Below are 27,471 nucleotides of genomic sequence, written 5' to 3'. Positions count from 1 at the left end.
GGAGCAGCAGAGGCAAGGGAGAACTACTGAAAATCTCCTTCCATGCCTTCCCACTTATGAGAGCCTCCACTGAATCCAGGAGCCTTTTTTTCAGTAGAGACACACAATTGGATGCAACTCTGAGACAATATTAGTTACTAAATATGGATGCCGTTGATTTCTGCACACAAATTTGGACGATATGGTAAATGCATTTTCTATCAATTTGAAAACAAGTTATTTCCAAGTGTGCAGTTTAGGAAGCATTGTTGATGTTTTGCATCTATTTTGGTGTGCTGAGTTTTCCAGTGAAAGAATGATTGGTTGAGCAGCAGAAGCATGCCTTTGCATGGTGCAATGAACATTCACCTGGGCAGCTATGAAGTCTTGTTCTGGTGCAACATTGATGAAATAAAAGCATACCTATTACCTATAGTCTGCGATCACTAAGCAGAGTGTATTTTTTATTGCTCAGACCACCAAAATAGCAAAAAATGTGAGCTGTAGGTTCTGGTTTGTGTATGCTTTCAGAGTTTTCTGCAAGCGATCATAATTTATTTATCACTAAATTGCATTAATGTCAATTGAGGTCATACTCATAAATATGGCTTCAGTTGTATTGCTAAACTGGCAGTGTTTTAAAAGCAGCGTCATTGTTTAGCAGTTATCCAGGCACAGCATGTTTTGATCTGTATAGGGAATATTTTACAAAGTGGAGGCCTCAGAAGAAACATAAACAATAGGGAAAGGAAAGGGCAGCTGTTTTCTATTAGTTTTTAATCTTGAGCACTTCAATGTCTTCTAATGTTATGGGACGTTTTGGCTGCATATGAGAGACCGTGGTTTGTAATATTACAAATGTCCTGGTTACAATGTACCGTTTTAAAAGGAATGGAAGAAAAATATGAACAGTAAAATGTACAAATCCTCAGACGTTAGGACTGAAGCTGTGAGGCTAGTTGAGATGGAAAGGGTTTGCAATTTCCAAGGTACTGTGTTAAGAGACGTGTGAGTGCTGACTTATGTGCTCAGACAATAGCTTTTCAACACCTTGTCTCTGCATTAGTCATAGTGACTTGGGAGCAGTTGCAGTGCTACTCAGCCAGCCTATAAGTGGAGCTGGTATGGGAACTTTTTGAGTTTCTTATGTTATCCTGGTCGTGTGGGACAGAGCCACTCTGCAGTAACTCCCATGCTAGTGGTATATTAGAGAGGGCATTAGAAGCTCCAGTGTTGCAGCTTTCAGCTGATTATCTCTGGCATCTGTTGTATAGTGTTCATGGTTGGTTAGCACCACACACCAAACTTAGCCAGACCACACAAATGTCTAGGCTCCCAGACAACGGCAGGAGCTCACAGCTTCTTTGCTGCTCCCTAGTCTGTTGTACTTTCACACCGTGCTGAGCTAAGTCAAGGTTTTGTTTAGTATGTCGTCTGAATTGGGAGTTGTTAATAACCCTCTTCTCGCTAACTATGAGCTGTGGCCAACTGCTAGCACGTGCTGCTAGTTCTATCCTACCTGGGCTGGCAGGCCTGGAGGCCAAGTGAAGAGATCTGAAGGGATAGCCAACATGGTATCCTCCAGATGTTTTGGACTACAACTCCCATCAGCCTTGGCTCTATCATGGCCAGTGGTCAGAGGTGATGAGAGTTGTGGTCCAGAACATCTGGAAGCTACCACGTTGGCTACCCTGATTTAGAGTAGCAATATCAGGTCAGCAGTGTGACTGGGGAGAACACGAAACTAGGGTAAGTGGGTAAGGTAGGTCTAGGCCTAGGCTTACTATTGCCTTGAGCTGGCCAACTCTTTTCTCTCTGCTGTTGCCTGAATAATGACTCTGGTTTTGAGTTTTGATTTGGAATGCCAATAACAGTAATGGCCTTTTTCAGTGGTCTTGGGAACTAGAGCAAATATGGTGATTGTGATTATGATTGCTACAGTGTATTACCCACCCTTTACCCTAAGATCCCACGGCTTGTTACAGCAATTAAAACACAACATTAACATTAAAACACAATGTTAATAGCTGTTTAATACAAATTTTAGAAAGAACATAGGCAACTTGTGTCAGACACCTACCTATAGTTCGTGGTAATGCACCAGGAATGTGCTGGAAAAGAATAAGCTGTTTACAGTGATTGAAAGGTGAAAGTTGTGTACAAATATTGTATTACAGCTCCATTGTGAAATCGCTTCTCATTGACCATGTCTTTGGTGGCGATGATACAGCAGGTGTAGGAGTTTCTTTTTCCACTTGGATGACACAAGTAGTGTATGACATCATTTATATCAAGTATCATTATAATATGATCTTCAAAACAGGACACTTGATCTCGCCCAGAGCTTGTGATGAATTCATTTACAATATCTGTTAAAAGTCCCATGTAAATGACCAAATAACACCATGTCCCTTGGCCATGTATACATCCTGATCATATATTATCAATAATAACTAGACTAATCAAGAGTGGTATACCATCATTGTGAGTAACACATATTTATTCAGGGATATAAGTTTGTGCTAGCAACAGTTAAGAATATAAGGTATCATTTGCTGAAAAAACGGAATCTGTGCCTTGTAACCAGCCTTGTACATGTATGCCTTGTACACGTGTGTGTGTGTGTGTGTGTGTGTGTGTGCGCGCGCGCGCTGAAAGCAATAGCCCTAAAGGGAAGTTAGCAACCTGAGCAGTAGTGTGAAATTTTGGATTAATAGGAGTCTGCTGTTGATAGATTTTGATAGTTCCCTTTTCTAGTGGGTTTGGCTAAAGAAAGCTTTTGGAGATAGCAGTAATGGACATGTCCACATTATGTCATACCCTTCATCTGCAGATCTCAAACTGGTACAGGCCTAAGGAGTATTTTCAGATGTCAGCAGTGTGCTTTGTTCTGGGTATAAATGAAGATACTGTGTCAACACTAAGGACTTTTTATAATTTAAATAGGCAGAAGCACAAATATAAAAAAGCAGAAGTCCAGGAATTGTGCCAGTATAAGCATGTGTCCAAATGAGCAGATAAAGGAGTTGTTGTGAACATGGGTTACCATAGTATTTGTGTGATTTGAAGGAGTAAAAAAAGTGTGTCTACAAGCATTTTGAACATGGTTTTTCGAAATAAGGTTGACAGGATTTCTAGGTTAGGATTTTAGCTCTACCTAGCCATCTTTGGTGGCATTAATGGGCTTATAGATGGTCCTCAAGCAGTAGCAGACTGGGATTACAGCTGCTGGACAAGGTCTAGATATGGATATGGTAGTCAAATAATTCAGATGGATTCAGTTGCATAAGACAAGTGTAGCATTGTAGTTGGAGTGTTAGACTAGGATCGGAACATTCTCATTGTAAATATCCATTCAGCCAGATACTCATGGGGTGACTTTGGGCCAAGCACTCTCTCAGCCTACCTACCTTAGAGCAGGCATAGGCAAACTCGGCCCTCCAGATGTTTTGGGAATACAACTCCCATCACCCCTAGCTAACAGGACCAGTGGCCAGGGATGGTGGGAATTGTAGTCTCAAAACATCTGGAGGGCCGGGTTTGCCTATGCCTGCCTAAGAGAGTTGTTGTGAGTATAACGGGAGCACAGAAATTCATGTATGTAGCTTGTGCACCTTGGAGGAATAAGTAATATGAAGTACAACAAACAAACAAGAGCTAAGTACTGTAGCATCAGTGTACATGAATCAATTGGAACTGCTAATAAGGAAGCTGGGTGTCTCATCGCTAACGTGGTTGGACAAGTTGCAGATTCTGCACTAATAACTCATACTCTGAAACTAGAACACCAACATTTTATGATTTGAAAGAAGTGCTGAAGGGTTCAGGTGGGAAAGCAATGATCTAGGATTGGTTTGGGGACCCATTTAGCTTTGTGATCAACTTTGATAAAGTCTGCTGAGAAGCTGCTGGTTGGAAAATGTATTTAGGATGAACAAACTTGTAGACTGGAGTAATCGAAATGGGATGACATTTACTAGTACAAAGTGTAATGGCCTGCCCTTGGGGAATAATAATGAACACTCTCTAGCCTAGAATTCATCAGCTGGAAACACCAGAGGAAAATGCAAGAAACTGGAAATCTTGGTTAGTCTCAAAATTATAACAGGCTGCTGTTGTGATACAGCTATCCCTCACACCAGTGGTTTAGATGCATAAGCAATGTTGTGTTTGAGCCAGAAGCAAGAGCTCTCGTGGCCTTTATGTGGGAAGTGCCAAAATGTGCACCCTCAGTCATGGGAGTTGCAGCAGTACTGTGTGAATTTCTTGTTTATGCAGTGTGCAGATCAGACCTGTGCTGAGGGGCAGGGATGAGGAAGCTGGAGTTTATGGCTACTGGTTAAACCTTTCCATTAGGCTTAAGAAGGTATTCATGTCATTGGATAAAGTATTGGTGAGGTTTCCTGTAAAAGCATTGTGTCAATGACTGGACTCCATCTCTCTTAGTTTAAATTGCTTAATGAAAGACAAATGCAAAGGTATCTTGACAACATGCCACACTTATGGGATGCAGCTGGGAGCAAAATGGAATTTGATCGTCCCATAGAAGGAAGGAAGGAAGGAAGGAAGGAAGGAAGGAAGGAAGGACTTCTCTTACTCTCACGGGATGATCAAAAGATCTTTGTGTGAAGATGTGTTAAAGGTACAGATGGATAATTTATACATATGATGGGATGGGCATTGATCATAGGTAGAACGTAAGGGCAACCAGCTCAAAACTATAGATTTCCAGGGGGAAATTATTACTAATTCTGCTGTTCCGGGACAGGGAAACTCTGGCTATCTAGATGTTGTTGGACTCCCATACCAGCCAGCCCCAGCCAGCAAGGCAATGGTCAGGGATGAAGAGAGTTGTAGTCTTACCATTTCTAGAGAGAGGCAGGGCCCTCATCCCTGCCTTATGAAATGCTGGGCATCTCCCATGTAGCTGCTTCCTGCACTATTGGCATGGAAAGTGTGTGACTCAGGAATGTATGAATGACTCAGACCAGAACAAAACTGTGATAATTACAATGGGGTTAGGGCATCGCTTGTTCTCTGAAAGTCAGATACCACAGCGCTGACTCTGGAATAAATAACCAGATAGAAGGTCAGAGCTCTTTGCATAAAAGCACAAACTGCCTTTTAACAACAGGTGGAGGCATACTTATCAGTAGATCATTATGAAGGTTATCTTTTTATACAGCGGCCTTTATCAATGCTGACTTTACGGTGTGGGCCCTGTGCTGGCTTCCAAAAAAGGCTAATGCTCATTTTGGCGCAGACAGAAGCTGACCTCTATATTGGGTGCAATCCAAGATAATGCATTCAACTTGTAGACTTGATACTTATTAAAAAAAATAATAGTTTGCAACTGTTTATACAACCTCGTTTCACTATTTTGCTGTGGCCTCTATCCTAAGATGTTTTCATCAGTACAAACTGCACATGCTACTACTATAAATCAATTACTTTATTTAACACTTCAGTGGAGGAGAAGGTGATAAGCTCTCCCCACATAAGTTGCGCATGAGTAGATTGGACCAGTTCGCGTACAAGGCCCTGCTCCAACTCTATGAATCTTTGACATTTTGTATTTGTTTTTACACCTAAGAATCCTCTTTTCTAGATCCTGAATATAAGCCGCACCCGCAAATAAGCCACACCTTTAAAATTGAAGGGGGGGGGAATACCCGGGCTGCTTCCTTGGGGGGGGGGGGAGCCACGCTGCTTTGCCAGTGGCCTTCCCCCTTCTTACCAGCAGCTCAGGGGAGGCTTGGTAGTGGTGGGCGGGCTAACGCCATTGCCCAGCGCTCCTGGGCTGCTTCGGGGGGGGGGGCCGCGCCACTTTGCCGGAGGTGTAAGGTCGTGAATATAAGCCACACTTTAACTTTTCACTGTCAGAATTTTGGGGGAAAGTGAGGCTTATATTCAGGACAGTAGACACCTGCTTTTGAACACATGGTTATTTATAGCAAGGTTTTACTACCTTCTGTGCAGAATATGGTGTTTCCTATCGTGCATTGTGGCATCACGATGATGTTACAGGAGGACACACAGGCACCTGGTGCAGTTTTATGGGCAGGCAAAGGGCAACTGTAACTGGGGCAACTTGGATGCTGCAACAAATAGCAGATGTCAGAATTCTATATCAACATCAAAGTGGATCTGAAAATGCAGGAGAGATGGAGACTTGCCACAGTCCCAAGAAATGATGGAAATAAAGCAATAATGGAATATATTTGAGGTTACACTCATACCACATGGTTATTTGTGTGATGAATATTTGTTTTGTGTGATCAGTGAAGTGCCTGATATGAATACCAGATAGCATCAGTCATCCTAAACGTATGGTGAAGATAAAGGGGAAATCAGTTTCAAGGATGCTGAGGGGTAATGCTGTCATTAATGCCCAATGTGTTTGGCCCATAAATGCCTTCCTCCGCAACGTTTTTACAAAAAGATAGGACAACAGTTAATCATGCTTCAAAACAAACCACCCACCACCTTTGAGACACAATCTCACATACTTGTAAGGCCCTCATTGTCACAATTCCCCTTATTAGTGACACTAAAAAATATTTCCTCTTCCATATATAAACATAAGAACTTAATGTTTCATTGTAAACAGCTCAAAACCATCAGAACTAAAGAAACCAGAGAAAAATATGGTGGTGAGGAGAGACTTTTTTGTGGCAAAACACATTGGGCATTAATAATAATATAAAATAACTCCTCCGGCATCTTTGGGATGGATTCTCCTTTATTGTAACTTCCATTGTATGTTTTCAGTTTTTCTGTGTGTGAGAGAGAGAGATTTTGGTTTTGAAACATCCTAAGCTAGCATATCAACTTGTTGGTGATCCTTGCATTTCTAGAGGAGGATTTGTGCCAGGGATTATGGCAGCCCAACATTTTGATATAAACATTGATGGGAGACTTGCCAGCTCAAGGTGTCTTGGCAAGTTGGGTGCTTTTTTCTTTACTGTAAGGCTGAAAAGCATCTGCTTTGTACTGGAGTTCAAAGCATAGGTGGGAGGCAGGGCAACACTGCATATTTTTAATTGATGGGTAGTCTGCACCAAGTGGGTTGTCTGACGGCTGGTTTTAATAAGTTGTTTCATTTACAAGTTAATACTGTAAACATATGATACGACTTGTATGTGCTCTGGCAAGAATAGGTTTTAGTTACAATTAAGGAAATACCATTGTGAGTCTCCAGATGTTGTTGAACTCCAGCTCGCCTTAGCCCCAACTAAGCATGTTCAGCAGTCAGGAATGGTGGGAGTTTTCCAACAACATCTGGAGGGCCACTGGTTGCCCACCCCTTCTTTAAATCACATGCCTTTTAGACTCTGAATTGTACGAAAGCATAATAAATTTTCTTTTCTAGGGGGGCAACTGCCAATTTAATTAAATCATCCACCAGATGTGGAAGTTGAGCCTCTTAAGCCCATTTGGGTAGCCAAGCAACATTTTGGAGCAGTGGTTGTGGAGGTATTTGACTTTTAGAAGACACATGAAGACAATTCTTTTCACGGAAGTTTTTAAGGGTTGGTGTTTTAATGTGTTTTTAATATTTTCTTGAGAGCCACTCAGAGTGGCTGGGGCAACCCAGTCAGATGGTTGGTATATAAGAAAGAAAGAAAGAAAGAAAGAGAATGAGAGAATGAATAAGTAAGTAAGTAAGTGTATGGGAAGGTCTTAAGCAGGTTGAACAGAGAAGTCTGAAGGGAGCTTTTAACCACATTTTTGATTGCTCAGAGTTCAGCTGTCTATAGTTAGAAGCCTCTTTGAGGCTGTTTCTGGGGTGTGCGTTTTGAGAGCAGGACTTATGTGCATGACCTCTCTGCCTGAAGAGGACTTCTGTATTTGGATAATTAGTTTCCAGCGGCAAAAGCAAGGCAAACAGAAATGATGATGTATTTGATATGTGTGCGTGTGTGTTTTTAGCTTGCTAATCTTGCACCTCACCAGTTTTCCACCCAACTCTTCCCACCTAATTTCCACCACCAAAAGTGAGAGATTCCGTTAATATCATTTTGTTAACGTTGCTAAGGCCACTAAATGATTTAGCAGGCAGATAGCTTTAACATACCTCTATTCAGTCATATTTGGTATGAGGAGCCAAAATCAAATGGGTTTTAATTTTATCCATGGCTGTATCCAAAACATTACCTGGGGCTCTGCAATATGTTTGTTGTTTTATCCCATCTGATTCAGACTCCGTTAGCTGTGTCCTCATGGTTTAATGTTTTGATCAAAATTGGACTTGTGTCTGCTTGACCTTCATTAATTAAAGTGCTCCTTTAACTTTATATTTACTTCAAAATGTAAAATGTATTTATTTGTTAAATTTGTTCACGTCATCTCTTGAAATGGAGGTCGCTAGTGCTTTTGAGAAAGTAGTGCAGAAACAGATACTGAAGTATACAATAACTGTTGGGAAAACATGCACCAGCAAGTTCAACTCTTGCTGCGTGAGCTGATTAAGTAATTCCATGCTGCTTTCGAGGTTAATCCCACTGAAGTCCAAAATACCTTGATAGCTAAATCAAGAGGCCTGCACATAAGAGCGTCTTGCTTGAGCAAGAAAGGAACAGCTCATCCTGTTTCTGTGTAGGCCTTTGTATGATTTTTGAAGTTACTTACAGTGAATTATTTAAAAGCATCTTAAGTGATGACTCCTTTCCATCCCAATACCAGATTAATTTCAGGATTCCAGGGGGTTGGACTAGATGACCCTTGGCATCCTTTCCAACTCTACATTTTTTTACTTTTCTCCCTGGTTTGTACCCTGACTTCTGTGTTCAGCGACTTCCGCCTATCTCTTAACACTTGAGAGTACTTGCATACCACCTTCCTTCCTCCGCATAGTCTCACTCAGTAAACTCGTAAGGGCTTTAGTTTGTTCTTTTTACCTTTATACAAGGCCAGATTTAGAAAGAAATAGGCCACCTCTCAACTGAGAAAGTTTACTATATTAAGACATAATTGGGCATATCTCCCATCATCATATCCTATCCTGTCCTTAACTTGGTGAGTCTGGGGAAAAGCTTCAGGGTTGCAAGATATTTACGCTTTACTACAGAAGGACAAATATACAGATGGCGTTTATAAGTCTACTCAGATGTAAGTCCCATGCACCTCAATTATCATTTCTCCCAGGTAATTGCATAGGATTGCAACCTGAATTGCTTTATAAGGGTGAGGGAATAGCAGACAACTAGTGACCATTGCACTTGGGAAGCGAAGAGAAGAGGATGTCATGACCCATGTAACCAGCAGAGCCAGAGGCTGCAGGGATACCAGAGGGAGAACCAGGTCTGGGCCAGAGCTCAGAGCTGTGGGAAATAGGGAGGCCATTGTGCCTGATCAGGTTGGACAAGAACTCCCAGAGGAACCTCCCAGACCCCCAAGGCCTATTGGAACAGAGTCTGGACACCTCGTTGACTTCTTCCCTGGAGCCTGAAGAACCAGGCCAGCAGTGCTGGGAGTGCACCAGGAGGGAGGCTATGGAATGAAAGAGGTGCCTGTCTTCAGGCCAGAGGGTTGGAGCCTGGAGAAGGTAGAATCATAGAATCATAGAGTTGGAAGAGACCACAAGGGCCATCGAGTCCAACCCCCTGCCAAGCAGGAAACACCATCAGAGCACTCCTGACATATGGTTGTCAAGCCTCTGCTTAAAGACCTCCAAAGTAGGAGACTCCACCACACTCCTTGGCAGCAAATTCCACTGTCAAACAGCTCTTACTGTCAGGAAGTTCTTCCTAATGTTTAGGTGGAATCTTCTTTCTTGTAGTTTGGAACCATCGCTCCGTGTCCGCTTCTCTGGAGCAGCAGAAAACAACCTTTCTCCCTCCTCTATGTGACATCCTTTTATATATTTGAACATGGCTATCATATCACCCCTTAACCTCCTCTTCTCCAGGCTAAACATGCCCAGCTCCCTTAGCCATTCCTCATAAGGCATCGTTTCCAGGCCTTTGACCATTTCGGTTGCCCTCCTCTGGACACGTTCCAGTTTGTCAGTGTCCTTCTTGAACTGTGGTGCCCAGAACTGGACACAGTACTGCAGGTGAGGTCTGACCAGAGCAGAACACAGTGGCACTATTACTTCCCTTGATCTAGATGCTATACTCCTATTGATGCAGCCCAGAATTGTATTGGCTTTTTTAGCTGCCGCGTCACGAGCTTCCTGGGTCTAGAAGTTATGCCCTGATTGCTGAGCTTGGGTGGCCCATGGGAATCAGCCTGAGTAGGCAAGGAAGGAAAACAAAGTTACTGCTGCTTATCTCTTGATTTGTAAGTGTGTTTTTATCATTTTGAAAAACGTTAGGTTTAAAGGTAGTCTGGAAACAGGGGCATGAAAGGCCTCGGTCTACTCTCAGACTTTGTCAGAGGAAGTTGATCCATCAGAGCTGTCCAGCAACCTTGCTGGCTAGAACATAACAGTCGAGGATCATGAATGGGTTTAATTAATTTTTTAGGCTGCTAGTTACAAGTGAATTCTGGGTACAAGGTTATTACTATGGTTTATTTTTACATTTTTATTTAATCTCTGTTCCAAGGAACTCATGGTGGTTATGGGAGGTCCTCTTTGCTTCCTAGCCACCTAGGAGGCAAGTTACTCCTCAGGAGAGCTATGGTGAGGGTCTCTGCTGGAAAAAGATTAACATGGTAGGCCTATGCTTAGGCGAGTGCTTGTATTCTTTCCCAGACCAGTCTGCTTCCCAGAGGCTTAGAGGAAATTGAGACCTACTTCAGAATAAATGGCAGCGCACGAGCTTCCTGGGTCTAGAAGTTATGCCCTGATTGCTGAGCTTGGGTGGCCCATGGGAATCAGCCTGAGTAGGCAAGGAAGGAAAACAAAGTTACTGCTGCTTATCTCTTGATTTGTAAGTGTGTTTTTATCGTTTTGAAAAACGTTAGGTTTAAAGACACCTAGGAAGCATGTTCTTAGTTGGGCAAGACGTAATGGGTGAATAAAACGTCAACACATTTCCGGTCTTTGGAAAAAGAAGATTCCACTTGATTTCGCCGCAATTCTTGTTACAATGCCTATGTGAAAGTTGTACCCTAGAATAGAATCGTAGAATTGGGAGTGTTGGAAGGGATGTTGAGGGCCATCTCACCCAAGCTGCTGCAATGCAGGCATCTCAACTAAAGCATACATCGAACCTCTGCTTAAAAACCTCCAAGGAAGGAGAGTCCACCACTTTCCAAGCAAGTCCATTCCACTGTCGAACAGCTCTTACTGTCAGAAAGTTCATCCTGGTGTTTAGTCGGAATACCCATCAGGAGCTTGAATGGCTTGAGGAGATCTTTAAAGAAAAGGGCTTAGATCTTTGTAGCTTTACAGATGTATGTGAATAAGCTTCTTCGGTAAACATTGTGAATATTTGTAATATTAAAGTGTACTTCAATAGCACTATGCACATGACGTAAATGCCTTATATCCCTCTTGTTGAACAGCCTTGAAAAAGGGAAATGGTTTGCCAGCTGGATCATGCATTAGTGTTATCTTCATGTATTTTGCAGCAGATGTTGAGCAGAGACCACTTGTCAAAGGTAGCTTGTAGTATAAGATGCAAGTTAGGCCCCCCCTTCAAGTACATTTTTCTTGCATTACCAATGTCTTCCATAAAGTCAGCCACAAAGCCATATTATTGGGGAATCCAGCTTGAAGCCTGTGGTGAGTAGGAAATGGATTAAACACAGGTTTTCCCTATTTTCAAGCTGCCAACAATGATGTCATTAATGTTAACGACCCTTACCACAACACACTGAAGTCAGAGAACCCTCTCTTAAAACTCCTGTCCTCTGCACAGTTTTACGCGTTGTTAAGGAAACACTGATCTTTGTTGATAAGAAACAATAGGGGTATCCAAACACTAACTTTTGCTGGGAAAGATGCTCTGCTCCAAACTTACTCAACATCTTATACAATTCATTTACTATTAATGAGGAGAGAATTCTGATTTTTAAAAGATGGGAGTACTTCTAATCGTCTCAGAAGTTTTTGATTAGTTTCTTAGGCAGCATCCACTACATATTAATAACATATCAAATGTCCACAAGGCAACACTATTTTGTATTGTATGTGTGGATCAGATCAGCTTAAATCATAGGGTGTTGCTGTACTGCAGTTTTGAAAAACCCACATTAAAATCTTACCAAAAGAAGATTTCCCCATATTTAGCATTCAGAAAGCAACACTATTTGGTGTTAAATGATAAACCTGTATGTGGGGGTGGCTCTCAAGAAAGAAGTGAACAATCTTATGTGTCAAGTTGCTAAAAAAAACCCCAACAGTATATTCATCTATTATATGTCAAGATATATAATAATATGGATTTATATACCACCCTGATAATTACATGATTGCACATGCTAATTTCCTTTTTCAATGTTTTGTTATTTTTCTGTAAAAGTTGTGCTGTGCAGTGGGAGATGTGCAAGAAGCATGCCAAGGTTGCATCTCATGCTGCTTATCAGTTGCTTCATTTTCAGAAGTTGTTCTGTGTGTCTAGGCTTTAAACATCATATTAATTGCCCAAGGATATTACTCTAGACCAGGGGTCAGCAAACTTTTTCAGCAGCGGGCCGGTCCACTGTCCCTCAGGTGTTGTGGGGGGCTGGACTATTTTTTTTTGGGGGGGGGAGAGCGAATTCCTATGCCCACAAATAACCCAGAGATGCATTTTAAATAAAAGGACAAATTCTACTCATGTAAAAACACACTGATTCCAATTTAGAAGGCGATGGGGCCTGATCTGGCCCCCAGGCCTTAGTTTGCCTACCCGTACAAATACCCTTAAGCAACTAGTGTGCTCTTTCTTCCATATTGGGTTCTGCAAAAGTACACAAACTTTTAACAGTGGTGATTTGTCCATGATAAATTCTTGATTTCCCATGCAGAAATCTTGTGTTTATATATCACCAATAGACAATACCTTGCTATTCGTGCATGGGATACATGAACAGAGCATATCATCTTGAGCCAGCTGTAAAGTATTTTGGTAAATGTTGCAACACTAAACTCCTGCTCACAATGAGGCATGTTGCACACTCATTGCAGAAAGGAGGTATTATATATAGACAGATAGAACGGGTTGCAGAAGCAGAAGGGGTTGCCAATATTGTGATGTACATTGCGAATTTTAATTACAGATGAGACAAACCCATGGTTTCCTGTCCTGACCATGGGATCATTGAGAGATCGTGTGTATGTGTGTGCTTGGAGTCCTGTGTGTTTGCTTGGTGTTTTCTAAGTATTTACTTAGAAATAAAACCAAGCCAGTTACTGTTCTCAAGAATTTTCAGAACCCCGGACTTGCACAGAAATGATATATGCATACTTATGCAGGACTAAAACCAGCACCAGTTTCCTGGGGAATTTCAGGACCGTTTAAATACTCATAGTGACCAATGATATGCATAGTACACAACTGACTGTTATTCTTATGATGATAAACCTCAGAAATGACACATTTTTCTTGTTCTGCTTGTCCCCTCTCCACACACACATTTTACACAGAAAACAGCTTTTAACTCAGACAAAATATAGGGCCATGGATTAGTTTTAAGTGATGGCTGGTATAGACTTGAATGTTTGTTTCGTATTATGTACTGATATATATTTAAAGCAGGTTATTCTTAAAGGACGCTTACATTAAGAATCTAAATTTAAAAAATATTGATTTTTATCCACCCTGGAGGGACGTTGCTCTTCTTTTCCAAGTACCTTCAGTCATGTTTGGAGAGAGGAAGTAGATGAGAGCAACATTAGCTGAAGTGTGGGGCTATATAAAACATCTCAGAGCAACAAGCTTTGTCCTGCGTAGCAGAGCTATACGTTTCACTCTCTGTTTCTGCGATTGTATAGCCATTGCAGGTTAGAGCATGTGACCATTCTGTTGGGTACAGTTTGTTCCTGCACTAAGCTTGTTCATTCAGCCATACTGGAAGGGAGCCAGATATGAAACGAAAAGCAAACCATGTACACCTAGCTCCTTCCCAGTTTAAATGAGGCAATTTCTTTCTTTGTTAACAAGCCTTTTAAATAAAATATGGCAGTACTACCTTAATTTTAGGCCCAACACAGTTTAAAGCTGTGAAGCTATGTTAAATTTCCTATAGATATTCCAGTTGGGATTTTTCTGTAGATTGGCAACAGGAGTTCAGAAGAAAGCTTGAAAGTATGTAAAAAGATCTGTGAGAGAATTCTCCGGGGTGTTATTCACAACATACCACACATTTGCAAGGAGAGGCTTCCTGTTCACGTGAAGGGCCATACAAAATAAATTTGGTTTCTTGAGCAATTAGCGCATAAAGCACAGGCAATCTTTTCAGTCTTTCCATGTCTCTGTGGAAAGTCTCAACATTTTATTAAAGCGGGATAATGCTCTATTTCTATTTCTAGGAACAAACCGTCTTTAAAATACATAAAGGTACTCTTACACATCTAAGACTTGACGTAAGCAATTTGGTTTGTTTAGTTGAGAATTGCAAAACGTTTAAAGGCAAATCATTCACGGCAGTCGACTCAAAACAAATTCAGCAGTTGTAGGAATTTTGATTCACATTTTTGCCAGACAGGTTTTGAGAAAGGCCTTCTAGCTCTGTGAAGGTTTGTAGGCATCAAAAAGCTAAGCTAACATAAGGAAGAATAATAACCAGGTACAGTACCAGAAAACACCTTTCTATCAGTGATTGTTTGCCCTCTGGTTTAGAAGCAATGTCCATATTTGAATTTGTTATCCTTGAGTTCCTTGAGTTACACCACTCATCACCTCTAATGTGCACAAAAACTCTACAATTATCCTTAGTGCTTAGTTTTGAATCTTACAAAGCAAAATATCCCCCCATTCCCATCCCTACTTTACTTCAACTTTCAAACTATGCACTGGACCTGGAGTGCTCCTTCTGCATGCTGAAATACTCATTCTTTTGGCAGAATGGACTGAGATCCAGTGGGAACTCCTGCTGGAGGGAGGAAAGGCAATTTTCGCAGCCTCCTGTGCCTTCATTCCAGGAGGTTCTCCAGCCCTCCAGAAAAGTTTTACAAGGGGCTGCAGGGGGGATGAGAAACTAGTGAAAATCATCTCTTTTCCTTTACTGTAGCAGGAGTGTCCTGTGAGTGAAGTTGTGTTCATGGAAATTCTGGCCCCAACCCTATGTAATAACATAACATGAGAGCTGATAGATGATTGGATGTCTGACCAATTGTAGTGTGTACTTGTAACAGAAGAGTCAACTACTTGTTATGTATAGTTCCATTATTATTGCACTCTGAAAATGTGCTGTTTTTAATGGATAAAGGCATCTGCAAGTGATGTTAGCTTGCGTGGAGATTGGATGAGGTGGGTTGAGAAGACAAAGAGGGTATTTCACACTTGGAATTCCTAGTCCTTGCCCTTCCCCTAAGCCATTTTCGCTTTGTCCTTCCCTGACCAAGATCTCCTTTACCTGTTCAAACAGCCCTCCAAGAAAGAATCATGGAATGGCATGTAATATGTAGACCTTGATTCAGAATGGTCATTTTTGCAGATGTCCTTATAGCTGCAAAAGATGTATGAGCATTGCATCAGCTTTTATTGTTAATCTTTGCTTATGGTGCTAGATGTTTTACATGAACTTTCTTTCTTTTATTCTCAGATTGATGACCTATACAACCTCAGAATATCCTTCTTGGAACTCATGAGTATCCAGACTCTGTTTTGTGTATCACAACTAGGACCTCACATCTTCTTCCCCAGTAGATGGGTACGATGCATCCAGTTCAATTTGTTTACTTTACACAAACCTCAGGAGTTAGTTGACTGAACTGCACATTCTTCTTTTACTTCTTATTCTTCTTTTTTTTTGTGTGTGCCAAGCAAAAGCACTGTGACACCTGGACAATGAGTCTATGATTACTTACTCCTCTACCATAAAGACTTAGCTGGCTACAGTGAACTCATGTGCCCACTTTAAAATGGTGAGAATGGGCATGCTACTAGCTCATTTACATAAGACATGACATTTTAATTTGCTGCTGAAAAACCTGTACGACAAATCATCAGTGTAAATTATTACATACAAACTGTTAATGTTGGTTGAAGAGTATTAAATATTTAACATAGGTTTTTTGATTTATACATGTACTTTTTTAATTAAAAATGTAACTTTTCCTACAGCACATCTTTTTTTGATGTGGAACTGAGGTATACTATATTCTGTTGTAAACAGAGTGGGTTGGGGTGGGGGAAACTGTTAAAAAACAAGGCGATTTAAGAATAGAGTAGGGTACTATTCTTTTTAAGATTGTAATTCAGAATATAATATAATATGGATCAATGGGCCCGTGGATCTGGATTGTACAGTCATATTTACCAATCTAATGATTTGTAAGATAACCCTGTGACTGAGCTGAATTCTTTCAAAAATAAAATAATATTTTGTATTGTTCCTGTAAAACATTAGGCTGTATTAATGAAAAGGCAAATGAACTGTGCATGGTATTTACAAGTGTGGGTTTTAAAATTGTTGGTTGCACAGGAACTTTGAAAACATCAGAAAAATAAATCTAAGTCTTCCATTGTATATATATATAGAAGAAGAAGAAATGAAACTTGGGCGAACTCTTTAAATTGAAATATCCCTGGAATGAAATACGTGGGTGTTTGTAAATTCTGGAAATCTCTTTCTATACATAATAAACTAGATACCGTTTTATCTTTATTTCTCTTACTTACTTTGTTCCCCCCCCCCAAAAAAAGTATCCCTGTACAGTGGTGCCTCGCAAGACGAAATTAATTCGTTCTGCGAGTTTTTTCGTCTTGCGAATTTTTCGTCTTGCGAAGCACGGAACTGCAGCTCTTCAAGCAATGCACCCTGGGTATTAACGGTTTTAAGAAAAAGGAAACAAACTTGCAAGACATTTTCGTCTTGCAAAGCAAGCCCATAGGGAAATTCGTCTTGCGAAGCAACTCAAAAAACGAAAAACTCTTTCGTCTTGCCAGTTTTTCGTCTTACGAGGCATTTGTCTTGCGAGGTACCACTGTACTTAATGTATATATTAAGGTATCTTCACATTCTCTGTGGAGGGGTCAGGTCCTTACTTTAGAATCTGTATTTTGAATGTACTTGTAATGAGATCTCTCAATAGAAAAAACACATCTCTATAGAATTTCACTCATACTTTGGAATTTATGTTTACTCACTGCCTGATATTGAGGTCCTTTTCTATTCCATTAACTGAGAATTTTGAAATGTCTTCAGTGTTAGGAAGACCTTCCCATAACTTTAAAAAGCAAGAATTGCGCCAGCATATTCATTTTCCCTTTTGTACTCTTGAGAGTCAAAGGTAATTCTTCTGCTGTCTATTGCACTGTCTTGTATATCCAGTTTGTTTCACTGTTTTGTATATCAGTCTGCAATCCTGTGGCTATCTACATCGAGCTAAGTTCTATGAGTTTAGTGGGACATGCTCTTATGTAACAGTGTTTAGGGCAGCAGCTTTAATTTCCCTTTTATCATTGAAACAGAAAACTATTGTGCTGATTATTTTATTTTCACAGTGAACTACCCTCAGGTCTCATAGGTCGTTATACCACAAGAATAGGAGCAACAAGCGAATTGGATGTGAATTGAATCCAGTTTGAAAATCTAAGATAGATGAACCTTAATAGAGATACTGTAAAAACAGCATTTATGGAGCATATTGATTGAGACTCACTTTCTGCTAATGTGGCACCCAGGAAACAAGTTGGAACATTTTTTGATCCTTAGACTTTGGACATAAACCAGTCTTTGCAAACTATAGCTCCTAATTATTTGAATAGGGCATGCACAGGAAACCTTTATGGTAGATTGATTCTCTTCTTTAACCTGATATCCTCTCCCCCCGCACCCCTAGCCATAATTCAGACCTCAGATGTTTTCAGCAGTGTTCTCCACTGGTAATTTCTGAAGTGTACTGAATTTCAGCAGTAAGAATACACATACTACAAAGAGCAATGGGTTTATTTATTTTGCCATGCCTCTCCAGATGGCAACATTCTGCTTCATCAGGGTATGCCCTCATTTTTTGTTCATTTTTGAAAAATATTTACACAACTGTATGCATTTCTGGAGGCCTCGCCTATTAGCACCATGCAACACGTCATCAGAATCCGTGGGGTGGAAAAGTTCCAACAGAAATCTGGAATACCAAACATTGCACATCCTGTAACCTCGGAGTTCTCAACTTTTTTTGGGAAGCTGTAATGAGCACCAAGAAATGCCCATTCCACAGAGGGAAAACTGATGTTCAGAACCCCCCCCCACAAAGCGTACCCACTCCAAAACCAAAAAGGAGACAGCCAAAAATCAGGTAACACCCCCAAAATTTGCATAACACTCCCAAGCAAAACTAGGCAATGCATCCACAAACTAAAGAAAAGAAGAACCAAACAAAACATAAGTAGACACCGCAACCAAACAACCTCTACCAAAAGCAGTTATAAAACACCAGTCAGAGGCATTCCGGGGAAAGCGAAGTAAGGTGTTGTGTCTCGATGCTTTCATTTGGCTTTTGAGCCAGCCCCCCACCACCCATGTTTTAAACAAAGTTTTCTAACCCCCCATTCTTAAAAAACCTGGGAGGGGCATGATACCTTGATGGGTGCTAAGAGGGATATCTGAACACACTGCTGTCTATGGACATCACACCAGGGACCCAAGATAAAGTGGTACCTCGGGTTACAGATGTTTCAGGTTACAGACTCCACTAATCCAGAAATAGTACCTCGGGTTAAGAACTTTGTTTCAGGATGAGAACAGAAATTGTGCGCCGGCAGTGTGAGGCCCCATTAGCTAAAGTGGTACCTCAGGTTAAGAACAGACCTCCGGAACGAATTAAGTTCTTAACCCGAGGTACCACTGTACTGCATGTAGCTATGGTTTCTCCCTAAAGTGTGGTCTGGTGTTCTCCAGAACAACTCCCATCCTTCAAGTAGCTCTGTTAGCCTCCAAGCCTATCACTTGATACACATACAGGATGAGTTTTCAACAGTCAAGCCCTATAATACAACATTCTTCCAGTTGGAAGGAATGTAACCGCAATAACTTCCAGAAGAGCAGTGTATCTCTGGTGTGTATCTGATTGAACGCCACTTGTTGGATGGAGACTGCCATTAAACCACCTTATTGATTGCTTAAAAAATGAAAGTGGGGATACATCAGCCATAATGCTGTCAACATAGAATGACAAAAGCCTGGCATTTCTATCATTCACAACTTTGCTTTTAACCACAGCAACTTTTATCCCAAAAGCTATGGGAATAAACACAAACATTTGCCATATGCCGGCCTTATGAAGAAGACTAGCATTTGGGGGGGTACCTTTTAAAAAACCCCACAATTGCATCTCAGTGTCAATAGGCCACCAGTCTTTTCATCATTTAAGAACCTCTTTTTTAAAAGTGTAGTTATCATCTGAAGCTTGTGGAAGCATCTCTGGGGTATTTCCAGAAAACCACTACCAACCATGGTCTTCTGTAAACTGTTTTACTCTTAGAACATCAGCCTATCTACACAATCCAGGAACCGCAAGACACATTCCAAAATCCAGCAGGCATGTACAGAGGTAAAACAAGCTGCTCTGAGAAAAATATCTGCAACTCACATCTTGGCACATTTAACAAGAGGCTTTGCCATGGAACGCTATCACTGTCCCAGAGTTAGAAACTATAGTAAAACTGCAGCTGGTGACCATGGGATCTGGCTTGCTTTTCTTTTTGCTTATGTTTGATTACCAGAACCATATCTTGAATACCATATCTACAGAAATCTTTACCAATAATAAATTAAGGATCATGGGTTTACTCCTCTAATAAGTGTACTGATATGCTAAGAATCTGAACATAAGATTTGGTGTTGTAGAAGAATGTTTGATTATGAGAAGTATCTTTTCCCCATTAAGTGGACTTCATTTTTACAAAATATTAGTTTAGGCTTATATTTGGCAACAACCCACTTGCAGCATGTGCTGTAGTAGCAATGAATGTCGTTGATACATTTGTTAACAGATCTAGCACCAAGCTCTAATGTCCAAAGTGCAGAAGGATGCTCCAAACTTTAGTTAGAGGAGTTCTAGAGCAACATTGCATTTTCACAATCTCCTTGTGCTTATTAGAGAAGAAGAAGGTTCTCCCCCCCTCCCCTTTGCAGCTATGGTAAGACTGCAGTTATTTACTTGAGGGTAAGTCCCCTTGAGAAGACAGGAGTGCCTGGCATGCTCTCGTCCATGGGGTCACGAAGAGTCGGACACGATTAAACGACTAAACAACAATAATTCTCCTTGAACACAATGGGATTTGGACCAAATGCATCTGAATAAGGTAATGCAATGCAGAGAAGATGGAATGCACAGTGCTGCTAGAGATGACAACTAGAGAACATTTCATTTGAATAATAATAATAATAATAATAATAATAATAATAATAATAATTTTATTATTTATACCCCGCCCATCTGGCTGGGTTTCCCCAGCCACTCTCGGCTGCTACCAACAGAACACTAAAAACAGAATAAAACTTCAAACATTAAAAGCTTCCCTAAACAGGGCTGCCTTCAGATGTCTTCTAAAAGTCAGATAGTTGTTTATTTCCTTGACATCTGGTGGGAGGGCATTCCACAGGGCAGGTGCTACTACCAAGAAAGCCCTCTGTCTGGTTCCCTGTAACTTCACTTCTTGCAGTGAGGGAACCACCAGAAGGCCCTTGGCACTGGACCTCAGTGTCCGGGCTGAATGATGGGGATGGAGACACTCCTTTGGGTATACTGGGCTGAGGCCGTTTAGTACTTTAAAGGTCAGCACCAACACTTTGAATTGTGCTCAGAAACGTACTGGGAACCAATGTAGGTCTTTCAGGACTGGTGTCATATGATCTCGGCAGCCACTCCCAGTCACCAGTCTCGCTGCCACATTCTGGATTAGTTGTAGTTTCCAGGTCACCTTCAAAGGTAGCCCCACGTAGAGCACATTGCAGTAATCTAAGTGGGAGATAGCCAGAGCATGCACTACTCTGGTGACACAATCTGCAGGCAGGTAGGGTTTCAGCCTGCGTACCAGATGGAGCTGGTAGACAGCTGCCCTGGATGCAGAATTGACCTGTGCCTCCATGGACAGCTGGGAGTCCAAAATGACTCCCAGGCTGCACACCTGGTCCTTCAGGGGCACAGTTGCCCCATTCAGGCCCAGGGAGCCCCCCCACCTGCTCTCCCCCTGTCCCCCCAAAACAGTACTTCTGTCTTGTCAGGGTTCAACCTCAATCTGTTAGCCTGCAAGACACCCTGGAAACAGAAGACTAGGCCATCAAGGAAAGAGGCACTAGTCTAGCTCATTTATTTGCCTGCTGTACTGTTTTATATTGTTGCTTTTAATTTGTAGGGAGCTTTTAACATACAGGAACATTTAAAAATGTGATTGCCTGCCTGCAGTCTGAATAGGTGCTGTTCCGCTGCATGTGTTGACTAGGCCTTGTTCCAAGTAAACTTGCAGGGTCAGGCTGTACAGATGTTGGTTAATGATTATGTCTTCACAACTGTTGGGTTGCTGTTGTTTTTTGTAAGATTCTTTGAACTATGTTCATTCAGATGGTGAGGAGAGCAGTTCTAGTCAACCTTCAAAATTTACCTCTGGAAAAATTCTCAAGAATTATCTTGCTTCCATTGCTTGTGTGGAAAGCTATAGCTACGTATGGAAAATGATAATTTAAAGTACTAAAATGTTCCAAGGCAAATTCTTCCAGTCTTTCATATGCTGCTGCTTTTATAAATAGTTCTTAAATTGTGTTATTTAAATAACTAATTTTGATAAATGTTCTCAATTAAACACTAAGGAATCTGACAGCCATACATAGAGTGATATCCTATGTATCATATCAGCCTGGGCACAGACAAAGGGGGTGTGGACAGAGGGGCAGCTGCCCCCTCTAAATCAAGTAAATAAATAAAAATACTTAACTGACCAATCACATCTCGGATAGCTCTGTTCTCTCCCCCCCCCCAACATTGATCCTGCCCCCTCTAATATAAACCCTGGCTACACCCATGCATATCAGTGATATCCGAGTAGTCAGGATAGATTCACTGTAATCAATGGATTTAAAGAATGTGGCTTTGCTCTGGGTATGATTTGGTTAGATATCATCCATTGTTTCCATTATTGTGTTGCTTGGTGGAGCAGTATTAAGCTATTGTTTCAGCCAGTACAGTGGTACCTCGGGTTACATATGCTTCAGGTTACAGATTCCGCTAACCCAGAAAAAGTGCTTCAGGTTAACAACTTTGCTTCAGGATGAGAACAGAAATCGTGCTCTGGCGGCGCGGTGGCAGCAGGAGGCCCCATTAGCTAAAGTGGTGCTTCAGGTTAAGAACAGTTTCAGGTTAAGAGTGGACTTCCGGAACTAATTAAGTACTTAACCCGAGGTACCACTGTATTAGAATGTGGTCCATCAAGGAGATGCCGGATGGTCCTTGGTTTTGTTAGTCTTTTGCTGTTCTCCTTTCTTAAATGTTTGTTACATATGCATTGAAAACATTTGCATCCCTCCGTTAACTCAAAGATATTAGAGCAGGGATGTTATAATGTTGTATTGTGGGAATATACAGGCACGCCTCGTTTTATTGCGCTTTGCAGATATTGCTCCTTACGAGGAGACGGTAGCAACTGCAGGCAGCCTGGCCGCTTCCAGGGAAGAGAAGCCCCCCCCCCCCCCGGCTACAGGAGTGGAGCTGGCTAGGGCTGGAGCCAGGTTATTACCCTCCTGCCCCTGCAGCCATGCAGGGCCTGGTTTAATAGTTTACAATACAGTATAAGTACAGTGGTACCTCGGGTTACAGACACTTTAGATTACAGACTCTGCTAACCCAGAAATAGTACCTCGGGTTAAGAACCTTGCTTCAGGATGAGAACAGAAATCGCATGGCAGCAGCGGAAGGCCCCATTAGCTAAAGTGGTACCTCAGGTTAAGGACAGTTTCAGGTTAAGAACTGAGCTCCAGAACGAATTAAGTTCTTAACCCGAGGTACCACTGTATATGTTTCATATGCACTGGGAAACAAAAAATAGTAATTGTGTGATTTGTTTTATTTTGATATTTGCTTTATTGCAGTGGTCTGGAACCAAACCCACAATATCTCTGAGGTATGCCTGTGCTGAACCACACCTGTTTATTGGAAACCAAGTGAACATGGGTTACTAGAATTCTATATCAGGCAACCGTTACTTTGGATTCCCAGAACGCATGAAGCACTTTGCAGAAAATGTAAATGCTTCCAGCTTATAAGTTCTTTCTCTCCTCCTCCTCCTCCTCCTCCTCCTCCTCCTCCTCCTCCTCCTCCTTTGTTGTTGTTGTTTAGTCATTTAGTTGTGTCCGACTCTTCATGACCCCATGGACCAGAGCATGCCAGGCACTCCTGTCTTCCACTGCCTCCAGCAGTTTGGTCAAACTCATGCTGGTAGCTTCGAGAACACTGTCCAACCATCTCATCCTCTGTCGTCCTCTTCTCCTTGTGCCCTCCATCTTTCCCAACATCAGGGTCTTTTCCAGGGAGTCTTCTCTTCTCATGAGGTGACCAAAGTACTGGAGCCTCAGCTTCAGGATCTGTCCTTCCAGTGAGCACTCGGGGCTGATTTCCTTCAGAATGGAGAGGTTTGATCTTCTTGCAGTCCATGGGACTCTCAAGAGTCTCCTCCAGCACCATAATCCAAAAGCATCAATTCTTCGGCTATCAGCCTTCTTTACGGTCCAGCTCTCTTCTTTAATTTCTCTTCTTTAATTTCAGCCAAAGCTAATATGTTTGATGAGATGATCAGAAGTTAACATAAGTGTTTTTCCAAGTCATTTCCCCTCATTAATTCACCCCAAAATGTGCTAAGGATTGTGTATCAGTGATTTAAGTGGCTGCACAATTCATCATCCCGGTGTGATCTCATTCGTTTGCCATCCAAACAACTCCCAGATGTACATTTAGAGGGATATGGTCACATCCACAATATATCAAAAGTAATGCAAAGCAAAAGTGGCTGATTACCTCAGTGAATGTACAATGAAAACAGGACAAAATGAATTTACTATTGGTATTCTCTATTGACTAGAATAAAGTCAGTCACATAAATGTCTTTATTTGCCATGTAGTTGGACCCAGTTGAAGCCCATCATTTGGCTTGATATTTAGAAATGTCATCAAAACACATGCCACATTCCCATGGCCTATGGGACACAGCAGCTGGGGGAAATTCCTCAAATACTGAACAATGTTAAAAGTTGACAGGAATGTAGGCTGCCAGTTGTACACCATACCTGTTTCAGCAAAAGTCATGCTTAATGTTAAATTAAAAACGCTGAAGACAAGGAAGACATTTTGCCTTCTGAGCATAGCCTTTTATTAAATCTGTTTGGCAGAAATTCAAAACAAAGTGCATCATGCTGGAGTTATGTGATGAATCCTTTGATAATCATGTTCTGCTTCTAACTAGGATCATGAATTAGGTACAGCTATTCCTTGGGATACTGCTTTTATCCCTACTTGCATCTGATGAAATGTACTCTAGTCCATCAAAACTTGGCATTTCATTTGTCATTCAGATATCATTTAACTTTGGTTTCCGAAAGCTCTAGAAAACAAGAAAGGGGCAAGTATCTTATGCACACATGAACTCCAACTTTTTGTTTGGAACCTGCTTTGCTTAACTAGTGGTAAGTTTGCTACTAAGTACAGTGGTACCTCGGGTTAAGTACTTAATTCGTTCTGGAGGTCCGTACTTAACCTGAAACTGTTCTTAACCTGAAGCACCACTTTAGCTAATGGGGCCTCCCGCTACTGCCGCTGCGCCGCTGGAGCACGATTTCTGTTCTCATCCTGAAGCAAAGTTCTTAACCCAAGGTACTATTTCTGGGTTAGCGGAGTCTGTAACCTGAAGCGTATGTAACCTGAAGCATATGTAACCCGAGGTACCACTGTAGCGGGGCTGGTCCAGATGCTAAAATGATACATTTGTTAAAAGACTTTGAAGTATTACTAATGTCCATTCCTGCGGGTGGTGTTTGCTGGTGAATATTTTTATATGAAGTCATCCGCACAAGGGAAGCATCATGTAGGAAAGGAAAATGATTTATTGTAAACATATGACAGCCCAGTATCTGCTGCAGTCACTTTCAAATAACTTTTTGGGGCTCTGCAGTTTTACATAATCTGTCTAGTAATAAACCATGAATGGTCAGTGTCCACGACTGAACTTTGGACACTGGTTTATTACTAGGCTGATTATAGCAGTAATGAAAATTGAGATGTCATTTGCCTTTGATCAGTTTCCCATTACTAAAGTTTTGGAGAAAACACCGAGAAGGGAAGCTACACTGTACTTTCAAAATCTATCCACATCATCTAGCCAGACAACGTTTTTTTAGAAGAATGGGTTTATTTAAGGAAGATTTGTAAAAACACGAGTTCTCTGAAAGAGTGGAGCTGGTTTTAGTGGTACTCTTGCAGCTTTTAGTATGTGGTATTTATGATCTAGGATATAGGCAAAACATCTTTGTTGCATGCACAAGGTCCCAGATTCAATCTCTTAGAGACACCTATCTGAAATCCTGGAGAGCTTTGGCCAATCTGTGTAGACAATAAACTCTAAACTAGATGGACCAGTGGCCTGATTTGGAATAAAGCTGCTTCTTAGATTCCTATGTCCCCCAAATTTGGCAACCATTCTTTTTTCAAAAGTCAGCAGTTCCATTAGGTATATCATGGGAGTATCTACACTGCAGATGTAAAATTCACATCACTGTAGTAGCTTTCCCAAAATGTCTTGGGATTTATAGTTTGATCAGTTGGTGTTAGCAATTATTATGGTCATTCACAGAACGACACTCTCTAGGGTTTTCCTGGGCATGACTATGACATCTACCCTTCATACCTTACAAATGCAAGCCCTACAGGTTTTAAAAACAAACAAACAACCCTCAAAACAGTTTACAAAAGGACAAAGCAAGAAAATCAAGAAAAATGTACAGCAATAGTTTGAAACATAGAAAAAGTTAAAATACTAAAACGGGTTAAAATTCACATCAACTTTCTAATGTCTGAGTGGGCTAGTGATAACCCCCCTGTGGTCTTTGTTGTTGTTGTTTAGTCGTTTAGTCGTGTCCGACTCTTCGTGACCCCATGGACCAGAGCACGCCAGGCACCTCTGTCCTCCACTACCTCCCGCAGTTTGGTCAAACTCATGCTGGTAACCTCGAAAACACTATCCAACCATCTCGTCCTCTGTCCTCCCCTTCTCCTTGTGCCCTCCATCTTTCCCAGCATCAGTGTCTTCTCCAGGGAGTCTTCTCTTCTCATGAGGTGCCAAAGTATTGGAGCCTCAGCTTCACGATCTGTCCTTCCAGTGAGCACTCAGGGCTGATTTCCTTAAGAATGGAGAGGTTTGATCTTCTTGCAGTCCATGGGACTCTCAAGAGTCTCCTCCAGCACCATAATTCAAAAGCATCAATTCTTCGGTGATCAGACTTCTTTATGGTCCAGCTCTCACTTCCATACATCACTACTGGGAAAACCATGGCTTTAACTATACGGACCTTTGTTGGCAAGGTGACGTCTCTACTTCTCAAGATGCTGTCTAGGCCTGTCATTGCCCTTCTCCCAAGAAGCAGGCGTCTTTTGTGGTCTTAGAGAAGAAATAACACCCAGTATCACTCTGTAGAATCACCCGTGCTGTGATTAGCTATCCCTGAATTAAGAAATCCTATGCTAAATGTTAACAAGGATACAAGTTCTGCTGTAAAAATAGGCAGTAGTCAAAGACTATAGGAGATGTTGATAAGCAACGTTGCCAGAGGATGTGATGGTTTATATTCCAATAATGGAAAGGCAAACTGCAACAATTTGCTTATAGATGAAGGATCTGGAGAAACATCACCATGCTTTTTACCCAACAATACTGTGAGCCTCAGTCACCCTTGGCCAAATATGTGGAAATTATTTGACCCCAAAGGCACCAAGAATATGTGAAATTATTTGGTTTTAACAACAAACAAACAAACAAACAAACAAACAAACAAACAAACAAACAAACAACAACAAGCAATCTTTCCCAGCTGTTCAGTAGAACAGAAGAGCTATTCATTTAAGCAAACAGAAGTCCTGGATGATGTTTCTGCTGGTACAATTAGGCTATATGAATGATCTTCAAGCTTCATCCGAAGTCCTTGGTTTACAATAAAGTACATACAGTACAATGCTCATGGAAGCAAAACCAAACACCCAATTATTTACCTTAGGATTCTTCATCCCAGGCCATTGTTAAAGTGGCATTATAACAACAATGTGGGGCACAGGTGGCGCTGTAGTCTAAACCGCTGAGCCTCTTGGGCTGTGTGACAGGGTGAGCTCCTGTTGCTTTGTCACAGCTCCTGCCAACCTAGCAGTTCGAAAACATACCAGCGTGCGTAGATAAATAAATAGGTACCATTGTGGTGGGA

The 27,471-nt window shown here is 41.4% G+C and overlaps 1 protein-coding gene across 1 annotated transcript in view; it reads left to right on the top strand.

The window, feature by feature from the left end:
- The window catches only part of IRS1 (insulin receptor substrate 1), a 50,932-nt gene extending 34,249 nt beyond the window's left edge, over window positions 1-16,683 (top strand). Inside the window, exon 2 of the mRNA XM_053390068.1 lies at window positions 15,619-16,683. The gene's annotated coding sequence lies outside the window, so the exon portion shown is untranslated. The remainder of the gene's footprint in view (window positions 1-15,618) is intronic.
- Window positions 16,684-27,471: the final 10,788 nt, after the last annotated feature.

This window comes from Podarcis raffonei, chromosome 5 (genome assembly GCF_027172205.1).
Source record: "Podarcis raffonei isolate rPodRaf1 chromosome 5, rPodRaf1.pri, whole genome shotgun sequence".
NCBI lineage: Eukaryota > Metazoa > Chordata > Lepidosauria > Squamata > Lacertidae > Podarcis > Podarcis raffonei.
Note: the sequence above shows the minus strand (reverse complement) of the source record. Positions and strands in the feature narration are given on the sequence as shown.